At 46.5% G+C, this 20,292-nt stretch overlaps 1 protein-coding gene across 1 annotated transcript in view; it reads left to right on the plus strand.

The window, feature by feature from the left end:
• Nucleotides 1-20,292, plus strand: part of RABGAP1 (RAB GTPase activating protein 1) — a 205,318-nt gene that overhangs the window by 105,757 nt on the left and 79,269 nt on the right. The gene's annotated exons all lie outside the window — the stretch shown is intronic.

Consider the following 20,292-nt stretch of genomic DNA (forward strand, 5'->3'; position numbering starts at 1 on the left):
TTTTTTAGGAGAGTAGAAGGTGGCTCGATGGATTATCGGTTAGGCCGATATTCACTTTTTTGAAAGTATCGGTATCGGCCACAAACTTGGCCGATATGACCGATATTTTCTTAAGGTAGGGCCTATTGGGCTGCCTCCGGAGGGGAAAGGGAAGGGGGGGGGTATGGTTATTAGAACGCCGTCTTATTACATAGAGCAGGGTTCTTCTGCTTACCCGGCGTGGACGCTGTCATACGAAGTCCTGCCTCCTGGACCGGCTCCTACCTATGATAGACAGCACACTGTTGACGTCTATCATAGGAGCCGGTCCAGGAGGCGGGACTTCATATGACAGCGCCCACGCCGGATAAGCAGAAGAACCCTGCTCTGTGTAATCAGGCGGTGCTCTAATCCCCATGCACTGGTCACTCTGCATTGGATGGGGGGCACTGGTGACTCTGCATTGGATGGGGGCACTGGTGACTCTGCATTGGATGGGGACACTGGTCACTCTGCATTGGATGGGGGCACTGGTCACTCTGCATTGGATGGGGGCACTGGTCACTCTGCATTGGATGGGGGCACTGGTTACTCTGCATTGGATGGGGGCACTGGTCACTCTGCATTGGATGGGGGCACTGGTCACTCTGCATTGGATGGGGGCACTAGTCACTTTTTATTGGATGGGGCACTGGTCACTCTTTATTGGATGGGGGCACTGGTCACTCTGCATTGGATAGGGCACTGGTTATTCTGCATTGGATGGGGGGCCCTGGTCACTCTGCATTGGATGGGGGTACTGGTCACCCTGCATTGGATGGGGGCACTGGTCACCCTGCATTGGATGGGGTCACTGGTCACTCTGCATTGAATGGGGGCACTGGTCACTCTGCATTGGATGGGGGCACTTGTTATTCTGCATTGGATGGGGGCACTGGTCACTCTGCATTGGATGGGGGTACTGGTCACTCTGCATTGGATGGGGGCACTGGTCACTCTGCATTGGATGGGGGCACTGGTCACTCTGCATTGGATGGGGGCACTGGTCACTCTGCATTGGATGGGGGCACTGGTCACTCTGCATTGGATGGGGGCACTGGTTATTCTGCATTGGATGGGGGCACTGGTCACTCTGCATTGGATGGGGGCACTGGTTATTCTACGTTGGATGGGGGCACTGGTCACTCTGCATTGAATGGGGACACTGGTCACTCTGCATTGGATGGGGGCACTGGTTATTCTGCATTGGATGGGGGCACTAGTCACTCTGCATTGACGAAGGCACCGGTCACTCTACATTGGATGTGTGATTGAATGTGCAGAATATCAGCCCATATCGGCCAATACTGATACTTTATGACCAAAATATCGGTATCTGTATCGCCCCTGGAAAAACCATATCGGTCTATCCCTAGGCTCGAACCTCTTATCTTTTTATTGCTATTTTTGTCCCTGGTTTTCCCTCCGCTTCCTGTCTGGGAACACAGTTGTCATTGGGTCATAAGGCTGGCCATTAATGGAGCGATTTTTTTTTCATCGCAGGAAAGAAAATCGCTCGATTCCCCCATCAACACAGACCCTTTTTTTTTTTTTTTAAATGGTATACTGTGTTTTTAGTGTGTATTTTTTTTAGGAGAGAAGAAGGTGGCTTGAACCCATTTGCTTTCATTACTATTTGTGGCCCTGGTGCAAATTTCCCTCCACTTCCTTGCTGGGCACAGAGTTGTCACTGGGGCATAAGGCCGGCCATATTGTAAAGAAAATCGCTAGATTCCCCCAATTTACACCGACGTTTTTTTTTTTTTAAATGGTATACTGTATGTGTTTTTTATTTTTTTGGTGTATTTTTTAGGAGAGGAGAAGGTGACTCGAACCCGTTAGCTTTTTGTTGTCCCTGTTGCACACAGTTGTCACTAGGGCATAAGGCCAGCCATAGACGGAGTGATTTTCTTTTGTTGCAGGAAAGAAAATTGCTTGATTCCCCCATCAACACCGACGCTTTTTTTAAATGGTATACTGTATGTGGTTTTTTTTGGGTTTTTTTTTTTTGGTGTATTTTTTAGGGTTGAGTGATTTAGAAAGAAAATCACTAGATTCCCCCATCAACACAGACATTTTTTTTGGTATATGTGTGTTTTTTGGGGGGTATTTTTGTGTATTTTTTAGGAGAGGAGAAGATGGCTTGAACCCATTCGGTTTTTATTGCTACTTGTGTCCCTGTTGCGGGATTTCCCTCCACTTCCTGCCTTGGAACACAGTCACTGGGGCATAAGACCGGCCATAGACAGAGCGATTTTCTTGAATCGTGTGATTCGAGGGAAATCAAGGGAATCCCAATGACACCAATTATGGGGCACAATTCCTCCCACTGACATCAATTATGGGGAAAAATTCCTCCCACTGACACCAATGATGGAACACTATTCCTCCCACTGATACCAATGATGGGGCACTATTCCTCCCACTGATACCAATGATGGGGCACTATTCCTCCCACTGACACCAATGATGGGACACTATTCCTCCCACTGATACCAATGATGGGACACTATTCCTCCCACTGACACCAATGATGGGACACTATTCCTCCCACTGACACCAATGATGGGACACTATTCCTCCCACTGACACCAATGATGGGACACTATTCCTCCCACTGACACCAATGATGGGGCACAATTCCTCCCATAGACACCAATGATGGGGCACAGTTTCTCCCAATGACACCAATGATGGGGCACAATTCCTCCCAATGACACCAATGATGGGGCACAATTCCTCCCAATGACACCAACGATGGGGCACAGTTTCTCCCAATGACACCAACGATGGGGCACAATTCCTCCCAGTGACACCAACGATGGGGCACAGTTCCTCCCAGTGACACCAACGATGGGGCACTATTCTGACTCCACCATCCTTCTGGACAGATCTTAGAGAATGTTGGGCAGCCCAGACTTCCGAAGTGCAGAGGATGGTATTGTCCTCCTCCCGACGAGGTCCTTGGGAACTTGGCAGCCTTACCTTTATGAGTTTTAGCAAAGAACAAGGTCATCACCTTCTGAGATTTGGGTTGCTCCTCATTCCTAGAGATCTTGTTGGCAGGAGAATGATGTCACCGACCCCCCCCCCGTGCTAAGGAAGTCAAGGAAAGGTGAATATATTCTCCAACCCCTTTGTGCCAGCCCCTCCCTGTCTTTTAAAGGGATTCTGATGCCAGGAGGTAGGGCAGGGTTTCTGGTCATGTGATTATCTGTCACATGATCGAAAAGCTCCCGATCCCAGGTAGAGATTAGAAGCTTTTCAGTTAATCTCCAGTAGGACCGCCGTGATTGGCTGACACGTGATTGGAAAGCTCCTGATAACAAATAGAGATTAGGAGCTTTTAGTTAGCTTCCGGTAACTGCGCCTTTAGGTACGCATATACACTTTATTGTAAAAAGTATTGGGACGCCTGCCTTTACACGCACGTTACCTTTACTGGCATCCCAGTCTTAGTCCGTAGGGTTCAATATTGAGTTGGTCCACCCTTTGCAGCTATAACAGCTTCAACTCTTCTGGGAAGGCTGTCCACAAGGTTTAGGAGCGTGTCTATGGGAATGTTTGACCATTCTTCCAGAAGCGCATTTGTGGAGTCAGGCACTGATGTTGGACAAGAAGGCCTGGCTCACAGTTGAAGCTCTAATTTATCTCAAAGGTGTTTATTCAGGGCTCTGTGCAGGCCAGTCAAGTTCCTCCACCCCAAATTCGCTCATCCATGTCTTTATGGACCTTGCTTTGTGCACTGGTCCAAATCATTTGGTGGAGGGGGTATTATGGTGTTGGGTTGTTTTTCAGGGGTTGGGCTTGGCCCCTTAGTTCCAGTGAAGGGAACTCTTAAGGTGTCAGCATACCAAGACATTGTGGACAACTTCATGCTCCCAACTTTGTGGGAACAGTTTGGGGATGGCCCCTTCCTGTTCCAACATGAATGTGCACCAGTGCACAAAGCAAGGTCCATAAAGACATGGATGAGCGAGTCTGGGGTGGAAGAACTTGACTGGTCTGCACAGAGTCCTGCCCTCAACCCGAATAAGAGCGGTGACTGCGAGCCAGTCCTTATCGTCCAACATCAGTGCCTGACCTCACAATATGCGCTCCTGGAAGAATGGTGAAATATTCCAATAGACACACTCCTAAGCCTTGTGAACAGCCTTCCCAGAAGAGTTGAAGCTGTTATAGCTGCAAAGGGTGGGCCAACTCAATATTGAACCCTACGGACTAAGACTGGGATGCCATTAAAGTTCATGTGTGTGTAAAGGCAGGCGTCCCATTTACTTTTGGTAATATAGTGTATGTGGCCTCTCTGTATAGAGGCTGCATACAGGCGTACGGCTGGCGGGAAGAAGCGAACGGTCCATGTTTCTGAGGTTGAATCAATGTGTATATTGCAGCGTTATTATGCTGTAAATCCTTACCTTGGCATTTAAAGTTGAATTTTAGGAATTTAGCTGCTTTGTACAAAGTGAAGACATACTATGAGTTAAGTCCAAGGAGCAGCAAAACATCCCCTGTATTTATCCCTATTATTTATTTCTGACAGGTTTATTGCTCTGCCAGAGAGACACTTGGAATCTGAGAGGGGAGAAACACACAGACCTGCTATGCCTACTCCTCTTGTCTGCTGCCCATTCACAGAAGCCTTTGTATTTTGTGAATGTGTTCCCATAATACCAAGACTTCTGTGATTGGGCAGGAAGAGAGAAGGAGCAGCCATAGCTGATCTGTGTGTCTCTCTCCTCTTAGATCCCTGGAGTGTGTGTCTGGCAAAGCAGCACACCTTTCAGATTTAAGTAATAGAGATAAGTACAGGGAATGCCATGCAGCTCCTTGGAGGGGAGGCATAGCAGCTGCAGCAACTCTCCTTTTTAGGATGCAGAGCTCAGAAGGATCAACCTTGCTTTACCGGATCTAAAGTTATAGCTGACTTTTTGAAGTACTATAAAGCTGTCGTATATAAATAGTAAAGCTAAGCGCAGGAGATGTCATGCACCTTGCTGGACTTAACTCAGTGTGCCTTCATTTTTTTTTTTTTTATTTTATTTTATTTTTTTTTTACAAAGGAGCTAAATTCAGCTTTGAAAATAGTCATAAGATATCTTTTAATCTGTGTGTTAACCATAGAGATTGCCTTTCTTCCAAATGAGTATTTGTATACTTCAACGGACCTAAAACAGCACCTATGTAAAGTTTCCTTAGAAAAGTTTTTTTGCCCGATATTGGGCCGTAGACATAAGAGTTCATAGATGCAGTCACGTTATCCTGTGCGTTTTTGTCATTTCCTAAATGCAGAGTGCTTCTATTCCAGTGTGGAAGGTGATCCATTTCTAAAGCTGGCCATACAATTGGGGCCCATCCCGGCCAAATAGACAGACAACCAGCAGAAGATAGGAGTACATTCCAAAACTGCCCAATTCTAAGACTTCAAAACAGGCTTCAGCTTTTCCTCCTCCCGGACTACACCCCCTCCATAACATGTTTCACCCACTCCGCTTCTACTAATAAGCCCTGGAGTGGGTGAAATGTGTTAGTGGGGCGTGGCCTTAAGAGTAGGAAAGCGTAAGCCCATTGATGTCTTAGAAGCTGGCAATGTTGACATGTGCTCCTATTTTCTGCTTGTTGTCTATCATAACCTTTTTTTTTTTAGCTACCCGTGATTGGCTGAGCAGGTCTCAGCCCAACTCTGTTTTGTTCCAGAAATGGGGCAGGAAGTCCCTGACTCACTGCGGGAACACAGTGTGTAAACTGTATATAGCTGAGGCTACATACAGGTAATACAGTGCACCTGTTAATGCAGTAAATAGTTTGTTTGGACCAGCTTGGTCCTAACAAACTATTTAAATGGGACATTAAACATGGAGTCAGGCTTTATTCACTTGCCTTCCACTTTCACCCCCCTTCTTGCCCAGACCAATGTTCAGCTTTCGTCGCTGTCATGCAGTACTGTACCAATATGACATCTTTATCATTTTTTGAGACAGAGCTTTCTTTTGGTGATATTTAATCACCACTGGGGTTTTTTATTTTATTTATTTTTTTCTAAACAAGAAAAGACCAAAAATGTTGAGTTTCTGTAGTAATTTTTCTCTTTCACTGATGGGCACTGATGAGGCTGCACTGATGGGTAACTAATAGGCTGCACTAGTGGGTACTGGTAGGCTGCACTGATGAAGCTGTACTGATGGGCACCGATAGGCTGCACTGATGATCACTGATGAGGCAGCACTGGTGGGCACTGATGAAGCTTCACTGATGAGGCGGCACTGATGAGGCTGCACTGATGGACTTTGATGAGGCTGCACTGATGGACTTTGATGAGGCTGCAATGATAGGGCTGCTTTGATGAGGCAACACTGATGAGGCAACACTGATGAGGCAACACTGATGAGGCAACACTGATGAGGCATCACTGATGAGGCTGTACTGGTAAAGTGGCACCGATGGGCAATGTTAGGTGGCTCTGATGAGCACTTATAGGCTGCACTGATAGGGCTTCACTGATAATCACTGCAAATGTCCCGTCACAGGATAGCCGGTTATTGGCTTTCCTTTCCTCACATAGTGACAACACTGAGGGAAGAAAATGCAGATAACTGGCTTTTGTTTATAGGATTGGATACAGATGATCACATGTTGAAGGGCTGCTCTGATTGGCCCTTTACCTCGATCTGTAATCAGCTGTACGCTGAAGTGAGAGGGGGGTTGTTCTAGGGTGACATTTTCACAGAACCCAGCTGTAGACCTCTTTTGGCAAGTGGTTAAGCTAGCCGTACACTAAGTTAATTTCAGCCAGTTTCTGATGAACCAGAAGAAATTCTAGCCATGGGTGGCCCTACTGACACCACTCTATCCAACTTCCTTCGATCTTAAAATGAAAGGAGCTGGGCTGAAATTTTTAGCCTGACAAAGGTCTGCAGCCATTGCTTGGGCATACTGACAGCTGCGGGTGCACTGGGAATAGCCAAACTGTTTAGTGTGGATGGAGGAATCATTTGATAGATCTCTCTCCTTCACCCATTGGGCAGAATGAGAGAAATCTAAGAGTGTATGGCCAGCTTTGGACTTTGAACGGGATGGTCTTTTTTTTAAACCGGACTAACTGTATGGTATGGTCAGCCTTACTTTTAATGAAATAATAAAATGGGTGAACTAACTCATCTTTCCAAAAACTGTGTCTATGAATGCAGATAACTGTTTTACCTATAGAAATTGCCATCTGTGGTGATACATAGGCATTCTGTACCTGGCTAAAAAGTGGGACCACCACACATAGACTACATCCACTAAGTCCTATGGATCCCAGCCCAAGAGTTGGCCAAGGCAGCCAGTGATGCATAAGCATTCTGTACTCGTTGGCTAATAAGTGGGACCAGACGTAGACTACATCCACTAAGTTTTATGGATCACAGGCCAAGAGTTGGACAAGGCAGCCAGTGATACATAGGCATTCTGTACTCATTGGCTAATAAGTGGGACCACACGTAGACTACATCCACTAAGTTTTATGGATCCCAACCCAACGGTTGGCCAGGGCAGCCAGTGATACATAGGCATTCTGTACTTGTTGGCTAATAAGTGGGACCACATGAAGACTACATCCACTAAGTCCTATGGATCCCAGGCCAAGAGTTGGCCAAGGCAGCCGGTGATACATAAAGCATTCTGTGCTCATTGGCTAATAAGTGGGACCACACGTAGACTACATCCACTAAGTCCTATGGATCCCAGGCCAAGAGTTGGCCAAGGCAACCGGTGATACATAAGCATTCTGTGCTCGTTGGCTAATAAGTGGGACCACACGTAGACTACATCCACTAAGTCTTATGGATCCCAGCCCAAGAGTTGGACAAGGCAGCCAGTGATACATAGGCATTCTGTACTCATTGGTTAATAAGTGGGACCACACGTAGACTACATCCACTACGTCCTATGGATCCCAGGCCAAGAGTTGGACAAGGCACCCAGTGATACATAAGCATTCTGTACTCATTGGTTAATAAGTGGGACCACACGTAGACTACATCCACTAAGTCCTATGGATCCCAGGCCAAGAGTTGGCCAAGGCAGCCGGTGATACATAAGCATTCTGTGCTCGTTGGCTAATAAGTGGGACCACATGTAGACCATATCCACTATGTCTTATCGATCCCAGCCCAAGAGTTGGCCAAGGCAGCCAGTGATACATAGGCATTCTGTATTGTTTGGCTAATAAGTGGGACCTTACGTAGACTACATCCACTAAGTCTTATGGATCCCAGCTGTAGAGTTGGCCAAGGAAGCCAGTGTCTCTTCCACAGTTCTTCTAAAATTCCACATATAGAGAGCCGTTCAGGACCCGCGGGGACAGTCACCGGCTACCTAAACCTGACAAACCAAAACTTCTAATAAACACTGTATACTGTATGATCTTCTGGTTGAAAAACTGTTAAAGTTGTGATGTCGTGTCTGAAATGATTGTACTGTTTAGATTGAATTCTGTACACCTTGTCAAGCAAAAAAAAAAATACAATTCTTCTCTGACTCTGTTTTGGCATGTTCTTTAATACATCAACTGTTAACAGTAAGCTTAAAATGTTACTAAACCTACAACAGTAAAATCAGGCTGTATATGAAGTAAAGCATGCTCATTATACTCCCTTTGGAACCCAAGGGGTTAATCCTCTGCATCGTGTGAAAAGGCTGTTTGATCCTGTCTTTTTATGATCCTCCCCTTCTTCCAATTTTCCCAATCCATCTCCTGATAAGACAGAGCCTTTGAAGTCACTCTGCCCATGCTCAGTTTGATATGTATTGCTAGAAAGTTTTTATTTTCTTGGTGGGTGCATGTGATCAGCAGAGGGCCAATCAGCACTGTCCAGACAGAGGGTCAGGGGTCCTGCAGCCTCCTAGGACAGTCAGAGGTAAATAAAACTCCTTCTACAAGTTTTAACCAGACACTGATAGAAGTCACAAGACTGCTATATACTGCTGATGATAAAAGGTATTTACCAGTTTATTTTTACTAAAATAATTGCATTTCCATGTTCTGTGTGCTGTGGGAGACCAGATATAGTGACTGCAGAGTCCTGGGGAGACCAGATATAGTGACTGCAGAGTCCTGGGGAGATCAGATATAGTGACTGCAGAGTCCTGGGCAGACCAGATATAGTGACTGCAGAGTCCTGGGCAGACCAGATATAGTGACTGCAGAGTCCTGGGCAGACCAGATATAGTGACTGCAGAGTCCTGGGCAGACCAGATATAGTGACTGCAGAGTCCTGGGCAGACCAGATATAGTGACTGCAGAGTCCTGGGCAGACCAGATATAGTGACTGCAGAGTCCTGGGCAGACCAGATATAGTGACTGCAGAGTCCTGGGCAGACCAGATATAGTGACTGCAGAGTCCTGGGCAGACCAGATATAGTGACTGCAGAGTCCTGGGCAGACCAGATATAGTGACTGCAGAGTCCTGGGCAGACCAGATATAGTGACTGCAGAGTCCTGGGCAGACCAGATATAGTGACTGCAGAGTCCTGGGCAGACCAGATATAGTGACTGCAGAGTCCTGGGCAGACCAGATATAGTGACTGCAGAGTCCTGGGCAGACCAGATATAGTGACTGCAGAGTCCTGGGCAGACCAGATATAGTGACTGCAGAGTCCTGGGCAGACCAGATATAGTGACTGCAGAGTCCTGGGCAGACCAGATATAGTGACTGCAGAGTCCTGGGCAGACCAGATATAGTGACTGCAGAGTCCTGGGCAGACCAGATATAGTGACTGCAGAGTCCTGGGCAGACCAGATATAGTGACTGCAGAGTCCTGGGCAGACCAGATATAGTGACTGCAGAGTCCTGGGCAGACCAGATATAGTGACTGCAGAGTCCTGGGCAGACCAGATATAGTGACTGCAGAGTCCTGGGCAGACCAGATATAGTGACTGCAGAGTCCTGGGCAGACCAGATATAGTGAATCCAGGGTCCTGGGGAGACCAGATATAGTGGAGGCAGAGTCTTGGGGAGATCAGATATAGTGACTGCAGAGTCCTGGGCAGACCAGATATAGTGAATCCAGGGTCCTGGGGGGGATCAGATATAGTGAATGCAGAGTCCTGGGGAGATCAGATATAGGGACTGCAGAGTCCTGGGGAGAACAGATATAGTGAATGCAGAGTCCTGGGGAGACCAGCAGGTTCAGCATACAGATGTGATTGACAGCCTCAGCACTGTTTCCTGTGTGAAGGGAGGGGCTGTCCCTTCCCTCCCCTCCCCTCCAATCAGCTCTCAGAGCTCTCCCCGCTAAGCTCTGCAGAGTGTAACGAGATCTCCGCCCCTTTTTTCCTGGCCGCTTAGATGAGCTGTATAAATTCTGGACTTGGAACGGATGTATGGAAGACTGCAGATAAACAGGAACAACTTATGTAGGAGGATTTGTTTTATCTCTGGATATCACCTGAGGCCAGTTTCTTCCCTGGGTATATATGGAGGGAATTACAACCACTTTAAATGACCTGGAATTTGTTCGGTTCGAAAGCAATTGGTTAGATTGCTCTCGTGCAAATCAAAATTATTAGTGCAGTCCCATCCACTTGAATGGGTCGGGCTCGGCAGGCGGGCTATCATTTCTGCTGCGGCCGCAAAGCATCACATAAAGCGTGTATATCCCTTCCGCCGCTGCCTCTGGACGGCCTTCCCAGAAGAGTTGAAGCTGTTATAGCTGCAAAGGGTGGGCCAACTCAATATTGAACCCTACGGACTAAGCCTGGGTAAAGTTCAGGACATGGTCAAGGCAGGCGTCCCAAAACTTTTGACAATATAGTGTATGTTTTTTTTTATTTTATTTTTTTATAATTTTTATGTTACAGATTTTCTTTCTATGTAGGCCATGAGTTCAGCTTTAATTTTGCTCAGTGAGATGCCGGACTTTCCTAATACATTATTCATCGGTCATAATGTGCTTCTTATGTTCACTGAATTGGTAATCTTCCCAGTAATGCATCATGTATGCCGGTGACAGGGCAGTGGGCATTGCTACTCCCTGGAATCCTTCTTTTTTTTTTTTTTTTTTTTTTGGGGGGGGGGGGGGGGTTCTGTTTTTTTTTTTTTTTTTTTTTTTTTTTTTTTAATTTAATTAAATTAACAATCCACAATGCAATACAGCTGTTGACCACACTGCTTTTTATACACATTTTTTATTATTATTATTTTTGCCAAAGAACACTCAAGACATTTGCCTGTGGGGCAACATCAACCTTAAAAGGGAAGAGAATTTCAGAGGAAGCCGATTTCACTGGGGACTTTTTATATTTAGAAGCACAATATAACACTCTATGGGTTAGAAAAAAAAAATGCGCTCTATAGACGAGCTGGGTGGGACTGGGGGGACTGGAGCTCAGGGACACTGACCAGTTTAAAAGCAAACCCAGTGTTTAGAAAAGTCCATTCTATGGAAGTTTATAACAATCGTCCTGTTGGAGTGATTGTTGAGGATGGAGATAATGAGGCGGATACATAGAAATGTCTGGATGGGAGACAAAGCCTGGAAGTGTAACTATTCTCTACAAGGTTCTAAATTAACGTTGTAGACATTTTTATGTTTATTTTGTTCCAGACAGAAGGGGGTGGGGCTTCTTAAATATTCATTTCGGCATTCATGTGGGTGGTGTGGCTTTTATGGGTGTCCAAATGTTGGACGTTTTCCTCTATGGAGAAGTATTTGAGCGGACGATTGTATGTGAGGCAGAGAAGTGTTGAGAAACAAATAAATAAAAAATACTTGACCTGCATAACTCAGGATACATTTTTGTACACTTCTATATACAGCAAAACAATTCTCGCGCTCACCCAAATACAACGTGCAACAAATACAAATAAAAAGCGCTATACTGCAAAAAAAAATTTGCTCATATATGGAGACTGCTCTAAAATAAGCCCATCGAATTAGGGATTCCCCAATACCAAGTATTTTTACGAGTACTCGTTAAACCCCGAAACGGATACTTTGCAGTGTGATTTGCGCCCATCCGAAATGAATGGGCGCAAAACTGCAAAGACCTGCATGCGATTTGAACAGGAATGCGGTGCAGGAAACCTCCCTGCATGATGAGTCCCCAACGACTGTGGACATCTGCAGCTGCTGCTGCCTCTTCCATGGCTTTTTTCACCCACAGCCTCCAGCGGCTCCCTCTCCCCACAGCCTCCGGCGGCTCCCTCTCTCCACAGCAGCTCCCTCTCTCCGCAGCCTCCAGTGGCTCCCTCTCTCCACAGCCTCCAGCGGCTCCCTCTCTCCGCAGCCTCCAGCGGCTCTCTCTCTCCGCAGCCTCCAGCGGCTCTTTCTCCGCAGCCTCCAGCGGCTCTCTCTCCGCAGCCTCCTGCGTCTCTCTCTCCGCAGCCTCCAGCGTCTCTCTCTCCGCAGCCTCCGGCGGCTCCCTCTCCCCACAGCCTCTCTCTCCCCACAGCCTCTGGCGGCTCCCTCTTTCCAGAGCCTCTGGCGGCTCCCTCTTTCCAGAGCCTCTGGCGGCTCCCTCTCTCCAGAGCCTCCAGCGGCTCCCTCTCTCCAGAGCCTCCAGCGGCTCCCTCTCCCCACAGCCTGCAGCCGCTCTCGCTCCCCACAGCCTGCAGCCGCTCCCCACAGCCTCCAGCGGCTCCCTCTCCCCACTGCCTCCAGCGGCTCCCGCTCCCCGCAGCCTCCAGCCGGCTCCCGCTCCCCGCAGCCTCCAGCCGGCTCCCGCTCCCCGCAGCCTCCAGCCGCTCCCCGCAGCCTCCAGCCGCTCCCGCTCCCCGCAGCCTTCAGCGGCTCTCTCTCTCTCCGCAGCCTCTGGCGGCTCCCTCTCCCCACAGCCTCTTTCTCCCCACAGCCTCTGGCGGCTCCCTCTTTCCAGAGCCTCTGGCGGCTCCCTCTTTCCAGAGCCTCCAGCGGCTCCCTCTCTCCAGAGCCTCCAGCGGCTCCCTCTCTCCAGAGCCTCCAGCGGCTCCCTCTCCCCACAGCCTGCAGCCGCTTTCGCTCCCCACAGCTTCCAGCGGCTCCCTCTCCCCACTGCCTCCAGCGGCTCCCTCTCCCCGCAGCCTCCAGCCGCTCCCGCTCCCCGCAGCCTCCAGCCGCTCCCGCTCCCCGCAGCCTCCAGCCGCTCCCGCTCCCCGCAGCCTCCAGCCGCTCCCGCTCCCCGCAGCCTCCAGCCGCTCCCGCTCCCGACAGCCTCCAGCCGCTCCCGCTCCCCATAGCCTCCAGCTGCTCCCGCTCCCCACAGCCTCCAGCCGCTCCCCACAGCCTCCAGCCGCTCCCCACAGCCTCCAGCCGCTCCCGCTTCCCATAGCCTCCAGCCGCTCCTGCTCCCCACAGCCTCCAGCGGCTCCCTCTTCCCACAGCCTTTAGCAGCTCCCTCTTCCCACAGGCTTTAGCAGCTCCCTCCATACAATCTTGTCTCGGAGGTCTACAGACAATTCCTTGGACTTCATGGCTTGGTTTGTGCTCTGACATGCTCTGCTACCTGTGGGACCTTCTATAGACAGGTGTGTGCCTTTCCAAATCCTTTCCAATCAAGTTGTAGAAACATCTCAAGGATGATCAGTGGAAACAGGATTCACCTGAACTCAATTCTGAGTGCGATGGCAAAGGGTGTGAATACTTATGTACATGGGATTTTTTTTTTCCTTTTTTTTTTTAATAAATTTGCAAAGATTTTAAACAAACAAACTTCTTTCAGATTGTCATTATGGGGGATTGTTTGTAGAATTTTGAGGAAAATAATGAATTTAATACATTTTGGAATAAGGCTGTAACAAGAAAATGTGTAAAAAGTGAAGCGCTGTGAGTACTTTCCGGATTCATTGTAGAAATTCACGTCCACCTCCCCCGCTGTTTAATACGCCGGCACAGAGGTGGTTAAGTTTGAAACCAATCTCCACCAATGTCAAGGGTTTATTTTAATTTCTTGGTAGGCAGTTAAATTACAAGGGTATTTACTGATTAAACGGCATAAATAGCTTTAAGACGTTCATGACCATGACACAGGGCTTTCCATCATTTAAATAATGGCCTAATTTCTTTTATTTTAGGCTAATCTGCATTATATACGCTCTATTATAAAGCTTTGATCTAATTCTTTTTTTCTCAGCGTGTTTTTTTCCAGCCAGTATTTATTTTGTGGATTCCAAACCCCAAATCACTTGATTTGATAGAATTATGACGAGCAAAGATCTCGTTAAACAGTGTGTAAATATCGGGTGGGGAAAATACATAAGTGGTGTGATAAATCATTGGTTAGTTTTAAGAGTTCGTTATTTTTTGAGTTTTACAGAAAAAAATATTTTTTTTTTACATTTTTTTTTATTTTTTTAATAACACAGACCCTATTTCTATATTCATTTCATTTAAAGTTGAATTAACAGGGGGTAAAAAGTGTGTTAGAATATTTTTTTCTATTTAAAAAAAAAAATCATGAACCCTATTTCTTATTTTTTAACTTTTTGGTTTTTTACAGTTAAACAGGAACTAAAAATTTTGAAAAAAAAAAAAGAAAGTAGGTATGAAAAGAAAAAGAGTGTAGGTATTAAAAAGAATAAAGTGTGGGTTTTAATAAATATATATAAATTATAATATTTTTCTTTTTTTTTCCTTTTTGAATAAAGAGAAATTTCCTTTTTTATTTATTTTACTAACACGAAGTAAAAAATGTTAAAAAAGAATGTAGGTGTTAAAAGAAGAAAAAAAGTGGATGTATATAAACAAAAAAAAAAAAAAAAAAATGGGTTTAACAAGAAGTAAAAAAAAAATGTAAAAAAAAGAGGTAGGTGTTTTTTTTTTTAATCTTTTTTTATAAATTTTTTAATAACCAACAAGTCATACAAAACATACAGAACATATAAAAATAATAATCACAATATCAAAATCTATGGTCTAAAGCAGGCATGTCCAACCTGCGGCCCGGGGGCCACATGCGGCCCAGAACCCCAGGCAATGCGGCCCACTGCCCCCTGACAATTTTTTTTTTTGCTGGGGAGGAAGGAAGTCGGGTCTGGGGCATGGCCACAGCGGCTTCCAACTAACAGTAGGCAGAGGTTGCCTCGGAGGGGAGGGGGGAGGGGAGGGAGGGGAGGCGAGCATGTGTAGTGTTTCTGACTCCTACCACGATGACCACTTCTTCAAATCACTGAAGTGGTGATGGAGGTTAGAGTGTTCCTTTAATATCTCTCAGAAGAAGTAAACCTCTGTATACTGATTCCATTTCATTTGATCATCCTCTAGTTATGTTAACCACTTAAGCCCCGGAAGATTTTACCCCCTTCCTGACCAGGGTTTTTTTTGCAATTTTTTACTGCGTGAATTTAACAGACAATTGCGCGGTCGTGCGACGCTGTACCTAAACTAATTTGACGTCCTTTTTTTCCCACAAATAGAGCTTTTTTTTGGTGGTATTTGATCACCTGTGCGATTTTTACTTTTTGCACTATAAACAAAAAAAAGAGCATAAATTTTGCAAAAACAATATTTTTCACATTTTTTTTATATGAAATTCCCCCCCCCCCCCCAAAAAAAATGTAAAAATCTAAATTTTTTAACATTTTTGGCCAATTTTGTTTTCTGCTACATATGTTTGGTAAAAAAAATCGCAAAAAGCGTATTTTGATTGGTTTGCGCAAAAGTTATTGCGTTAACTAACTAAGGGAAAGATTTCTGTCATTTATGGTGTTTTTTTTTTTTTTAACGAGTAATGGCGGCGATCTGCGACTTTTTTTTTTTTGCGGTACTGCGACATTGCGGCGGACAGATCGGACCCTTGACTGACATTTTTGACACTTTTGGGGTTACCAGTGACATTACTGCAGTAATCAGTGCTATACATATACACTGTTACTGCAAAAATGACACTGGTAGTGAAGGGGTTAACTTTATTTGAGAGGGAGGGGTTATGTGTGTCCCTAGGGGCGTGATTCTTGCTGTGATTGGCTGTGGCTTGAAGTGTAGGAACAGAGATCCACGGTCCTACATAGTAGAACCGTATGATCACTATTCTTACACAGGGGAGAATGACAGGCAGCTTGTTTACATTAGCCGCCTGACTTTCTCCCTCTGCACCGACGATCGGCGAGTGACCGGCGGACATCGGGTCCGCCGGTCACACGCACGGACTTGCTGTGGAACGAGCCGGGATGTCACTTTGCCTGGCCGGGGCTGACTGCCGACGTATATCATCGTGCGGCGGTCGGCAACCGGTTAAAGTGGTGCGGGGGGTGCCGCAGCGCGGGAATGGCGTGGCAGCATTTTATTACTTAAATACCTTAACTATAGTATATATTTTATATGCGGCCCGAGAAAATTTCTCTACACTTAATGTGGCCCAGAGAAGCCAAAAGGTTGGACACCCATGGTCTAAAGTAAGTAAAAAAAAGAAAAGGAAGAAAAGGGGGAGAGAAAAAAAAACAGGGGGGGGGGGGAGTATAATTTCTTAACATCTTATAATGATACAGGCTGGTCTGATTGATTAGTTTTTGTTTTTTTGCTATTACTATAAGAGGTAGATATTTCCGTGTATATCCTAGACTTATTAGACCGTCTCTGCTTCATACCTCTGTATAGGTATTTAAAGCCTTCATGTAAACAGAGAATAAGTCCATTAATCAATTTAAGGGAAAGAGTGTGTTTTGTTCAGAACTACAGATCACTTATCTTTAATTTTCCCAAAGTTTGTTCTAATTCTGCCTTTTAAATACCAATCCGTGTATCTGAAAGGTTCCATAAAATGTTGTATATCCGCTTCTGCGAGTTCTTGCTCTATAAAGGGTTGCCATTTGTCGAAAAACATTTCCGTAGAAGTACAATATTGCAGGACTGTATCCATACGTTCCTTATACAATAATAACCAAAGCTCCCTTTTAAGAGCAGATAGGGTAGGGGGGCTAGGCTGGATCCATGATTTTAGAATGGTCCTCTTAGCCGCCAAGAAACATAAATGTGTCCACGTGGGGACAGTAGGCAGTGGGTTTGTCTTAGCAATGTTGTTTGGCAAGTTAATTTCAAATAGCATAAGGTGCAGAGATTTCCGTAGGCAGGTTTTCATTACCATATTGGCATAGTGCGCCGCTCTATCCCAAAATGGGATCACTCTAGAACAGTGCCAGAATCTATGGGCCAATGTTGGCCTCATTGACGAACAGAGAGGACATATAGCTTTAGTTCTTTTATCTTTAGTAAAGAGGGCTGGGATATAGGCTTTACGGATAAATTTAAAATGGGTCTCTCTCCTTTTTTTGTAGGTGTTAAACGAAAAAAAAAGAGTGTGGTTGTTAAAAAACAAAAAACAAAATTAGGGGTATATAAAAAAAAAGAGCATTGGAGGGATACTGCAGGTACACATTGGTCACTAGAGCCTTAGGGAGTTACTGCAGGTACACATTCGTAACTAGAGCCTTGGGGGGTTACTGCAGGTTCCCCTTTGTCCACTAGAGCCTTGGGGAGATACTGCAGGAACACAATCACTAGAGCCTCAAGGAGAATACTGGGGAGGGAGATACTGCAGATACACATGGTCACTAAAGCATCAAGAACATACTTCAGATACACATTGGTCACTAGAGCCTTGGTGAGATACTGCAGATACACATGGTCACTAGAGCCTCAAGAACATACTTCAGATACACATTGGTCACTAGAGCCTTGGGGAGATACTGTAGGTACACATTGGCCACTAGAGCCTTGGAGAGATACTGCAGGTATACTTTGGCCACTAGAGCCTTGGGTAGATACTGCAGATACACATTGGCTTCTAGAGCCTTGGGGAGATACTGCAGGTACACATTGGCTTCTAGAGCCTTGGGGAGATGCTGCAGGTACACATTGGCCACTAGAGCCTTGGGTAGATACTGCAGATACACATTGGCTTCTAGAGCCTTGGGGAGATACTGCAGATACACATTGGCTTCTAGAGCCTTGGGGAGATACTGCAGGTACACATTGGCCACTAGAGCCTCAAGAACATACTTCAGATACACATTGGTCACTAGAGCCTTGGGGAGATACTGTAGGTACACATTGGCCACTAGAGCCTTGGGGAGATACTGCGGGTATACTTTGGCCACTAGAGCCTTGGTGAGATACTGCAGGTATACATTGGCCACTAGAGCCTTGGGTAGATACTGCAGATACACATTGGCTTCTAGAGCCTTGGGGAGATACTGCAGGTACACATTGGCTTCTAGAGCCTTGGGGCGATACTGCAGGTACACATTGGCCACTAGATCCTTGGGTAGATACTGCAGATACACATTGGCTTCTAGAGCCTTGGGGAGATACTGCAGATACACATTGGCTTCTAGAGCCTTGGGGAGATACTGCAGGTACACATTGGCAGCTTGAGCCTTGGGGAGATACTGCAGGTATACATTGGCCACTAGAGCCTTGAGGAGATACTGCAGGTATACATTGGCCACTAGAGCCTTGGAGAGATACTACAGGTACACTTTGGCCACTAGAGCCTTGGGGAGATACTGCAGGTACACATTGACCACTAGAGCCTTGGTGAGATACTGCAGGTACACATTGACCACTAGAGCCTTGGTGAGATACTGCAGGTACACATTGACCACTAGAGCCTTGGAGAGATACTACAGGTACACGTTGGCCACTAGAGCCTTGGGAAGATACTGTAGGTACACATTGGCCACTAGAGCCTGGGGTAGATACTGCAGGTAGACATTGGCCACTAGAGCCTTGAGTAGATACTTCAGGTAGACATTGGCCACTAGAGCCTTGGAGAGATACTGCAGGTACACATTGGCCACTAGAGCCTTGGGGAGATACTGCAGGTACGCATTGGCCACTAGAGCCTTGGGTAGATACTGCAGGTAGACATTGGCCACTAGAGCCTCTGGGAGATACTGCAGGTACACATTGGCCACTAGACACTTGGGTATATACTGTAGTTACACTTTTTGGCCACTGGAGCCTTGGAGAGATACTGTAGGTACACATTGGCCACTAGAGTCTTGCGGAGATAATGCAGGTATACATTGGTCACTAAAGCTTTGGGGAGATACTGCAGGTACACATTTTGGCCACTGGAGCCTTGGAGAGATACTGCAGGTATACATTGACCACTAGAGCCTTGGAGAATATACTGCATGTGCACATTGGTCACTAGAGCCTTGAGGAGATACTGCAGATACCCAATAGCTTTTTGAGCCTTGGGGAGATGCTGCAGGTAAACACTGGTCACTAGAGCCTTGGGGAGATACTGCAGGTACACATTGGTCACTAGAGCCTTGGGGAGATACTGCAGGTACACATTGGCCACTAGAGCCTTGGGGAGATACTGCAGGTATACATTGGGCACTAGAGCCTTGGGAAGATACTGCAGGTACACATTGGCCACTAGAGCCTTGGGGAGATACTGCAGGTACACATTGGTCACTAGAGCCTTGGAGAGATACTACAGATACACATTGGCTTCTTGAGCCTTGGGGAGATGCTGCAGGCAAACATTGGTCACTCGAGCCTTGGGGAGATACTGCAGGTACACATTGGCCACTAGAGCCTTGGAGAGATACTGCAGGTACACATTTTGGCCACTAGGGCTTTGGAGAGATACTGCAGGTACACATTGGCCACTAGAGCCTTGGAGAGATACTACAGATAGACATTGGCTTCTTGAGCCTTGGGGAGATGCTGCAGGCAAACATTGGTCACTCGAGCCTTGGGGAGATACTGCAGGTACACATTGGCCACTAGACACTTGGGTAGATACTGTAGTTACACTTTTTGGCCACTGGAGCCTTGGGGAGATACTGCAGGTACACATTGGCCACTACAGCTTTTGGCCACGAGGGCTTTGGAGAGATACTGCAGGTACACATTGGCTACTAGAGCCTTGGGGAGATACTGAAGGTGCACATTGGCCACTAGAGCCTTGGAGAGATACTGCAGGTATACATTGGGCACTAGAGCCTTGGGGAGATACTGAAGGTGCACATTGGCCACTAGAGCCTTGGAGAGATACTGCACTAGGGCTTTGGGGAGATACTGCAGGTACACATTTTGCCCTCTAGGGCTTTGGAGAGATACTGCAGGTACACATGGCCACTAGTGCCTTCGGGAGATACTGAAGGTGCACATTGGCCACTAGAGCCTTGGGGAGATACTTCAGGTAGACATTGGCCACTAAAGCCTTGGAGAGATACTGCAGGTACACATTGGCTACTGGAGCCTTGGAGAGATACTGCAGGTACACATTGGTCACTAGAGCCTTGGGGAGATACTGCAGGTACACATTGGTCACTAGAGCCTTGGGGAGATACTGCAGGT

This window comes from Pelophylax lessonae, assembly GCF_965119305.1.
Source record: "Pelophylax lessonae genome assembly, chromosome: 7".
Taxonomy (NCBI): domain Eukaryota; kingdom Metazoa; phylum Chordata; class Amphibia; order Anura; family Ranidae; genus Pelophylax; species Pelophylax lessonae.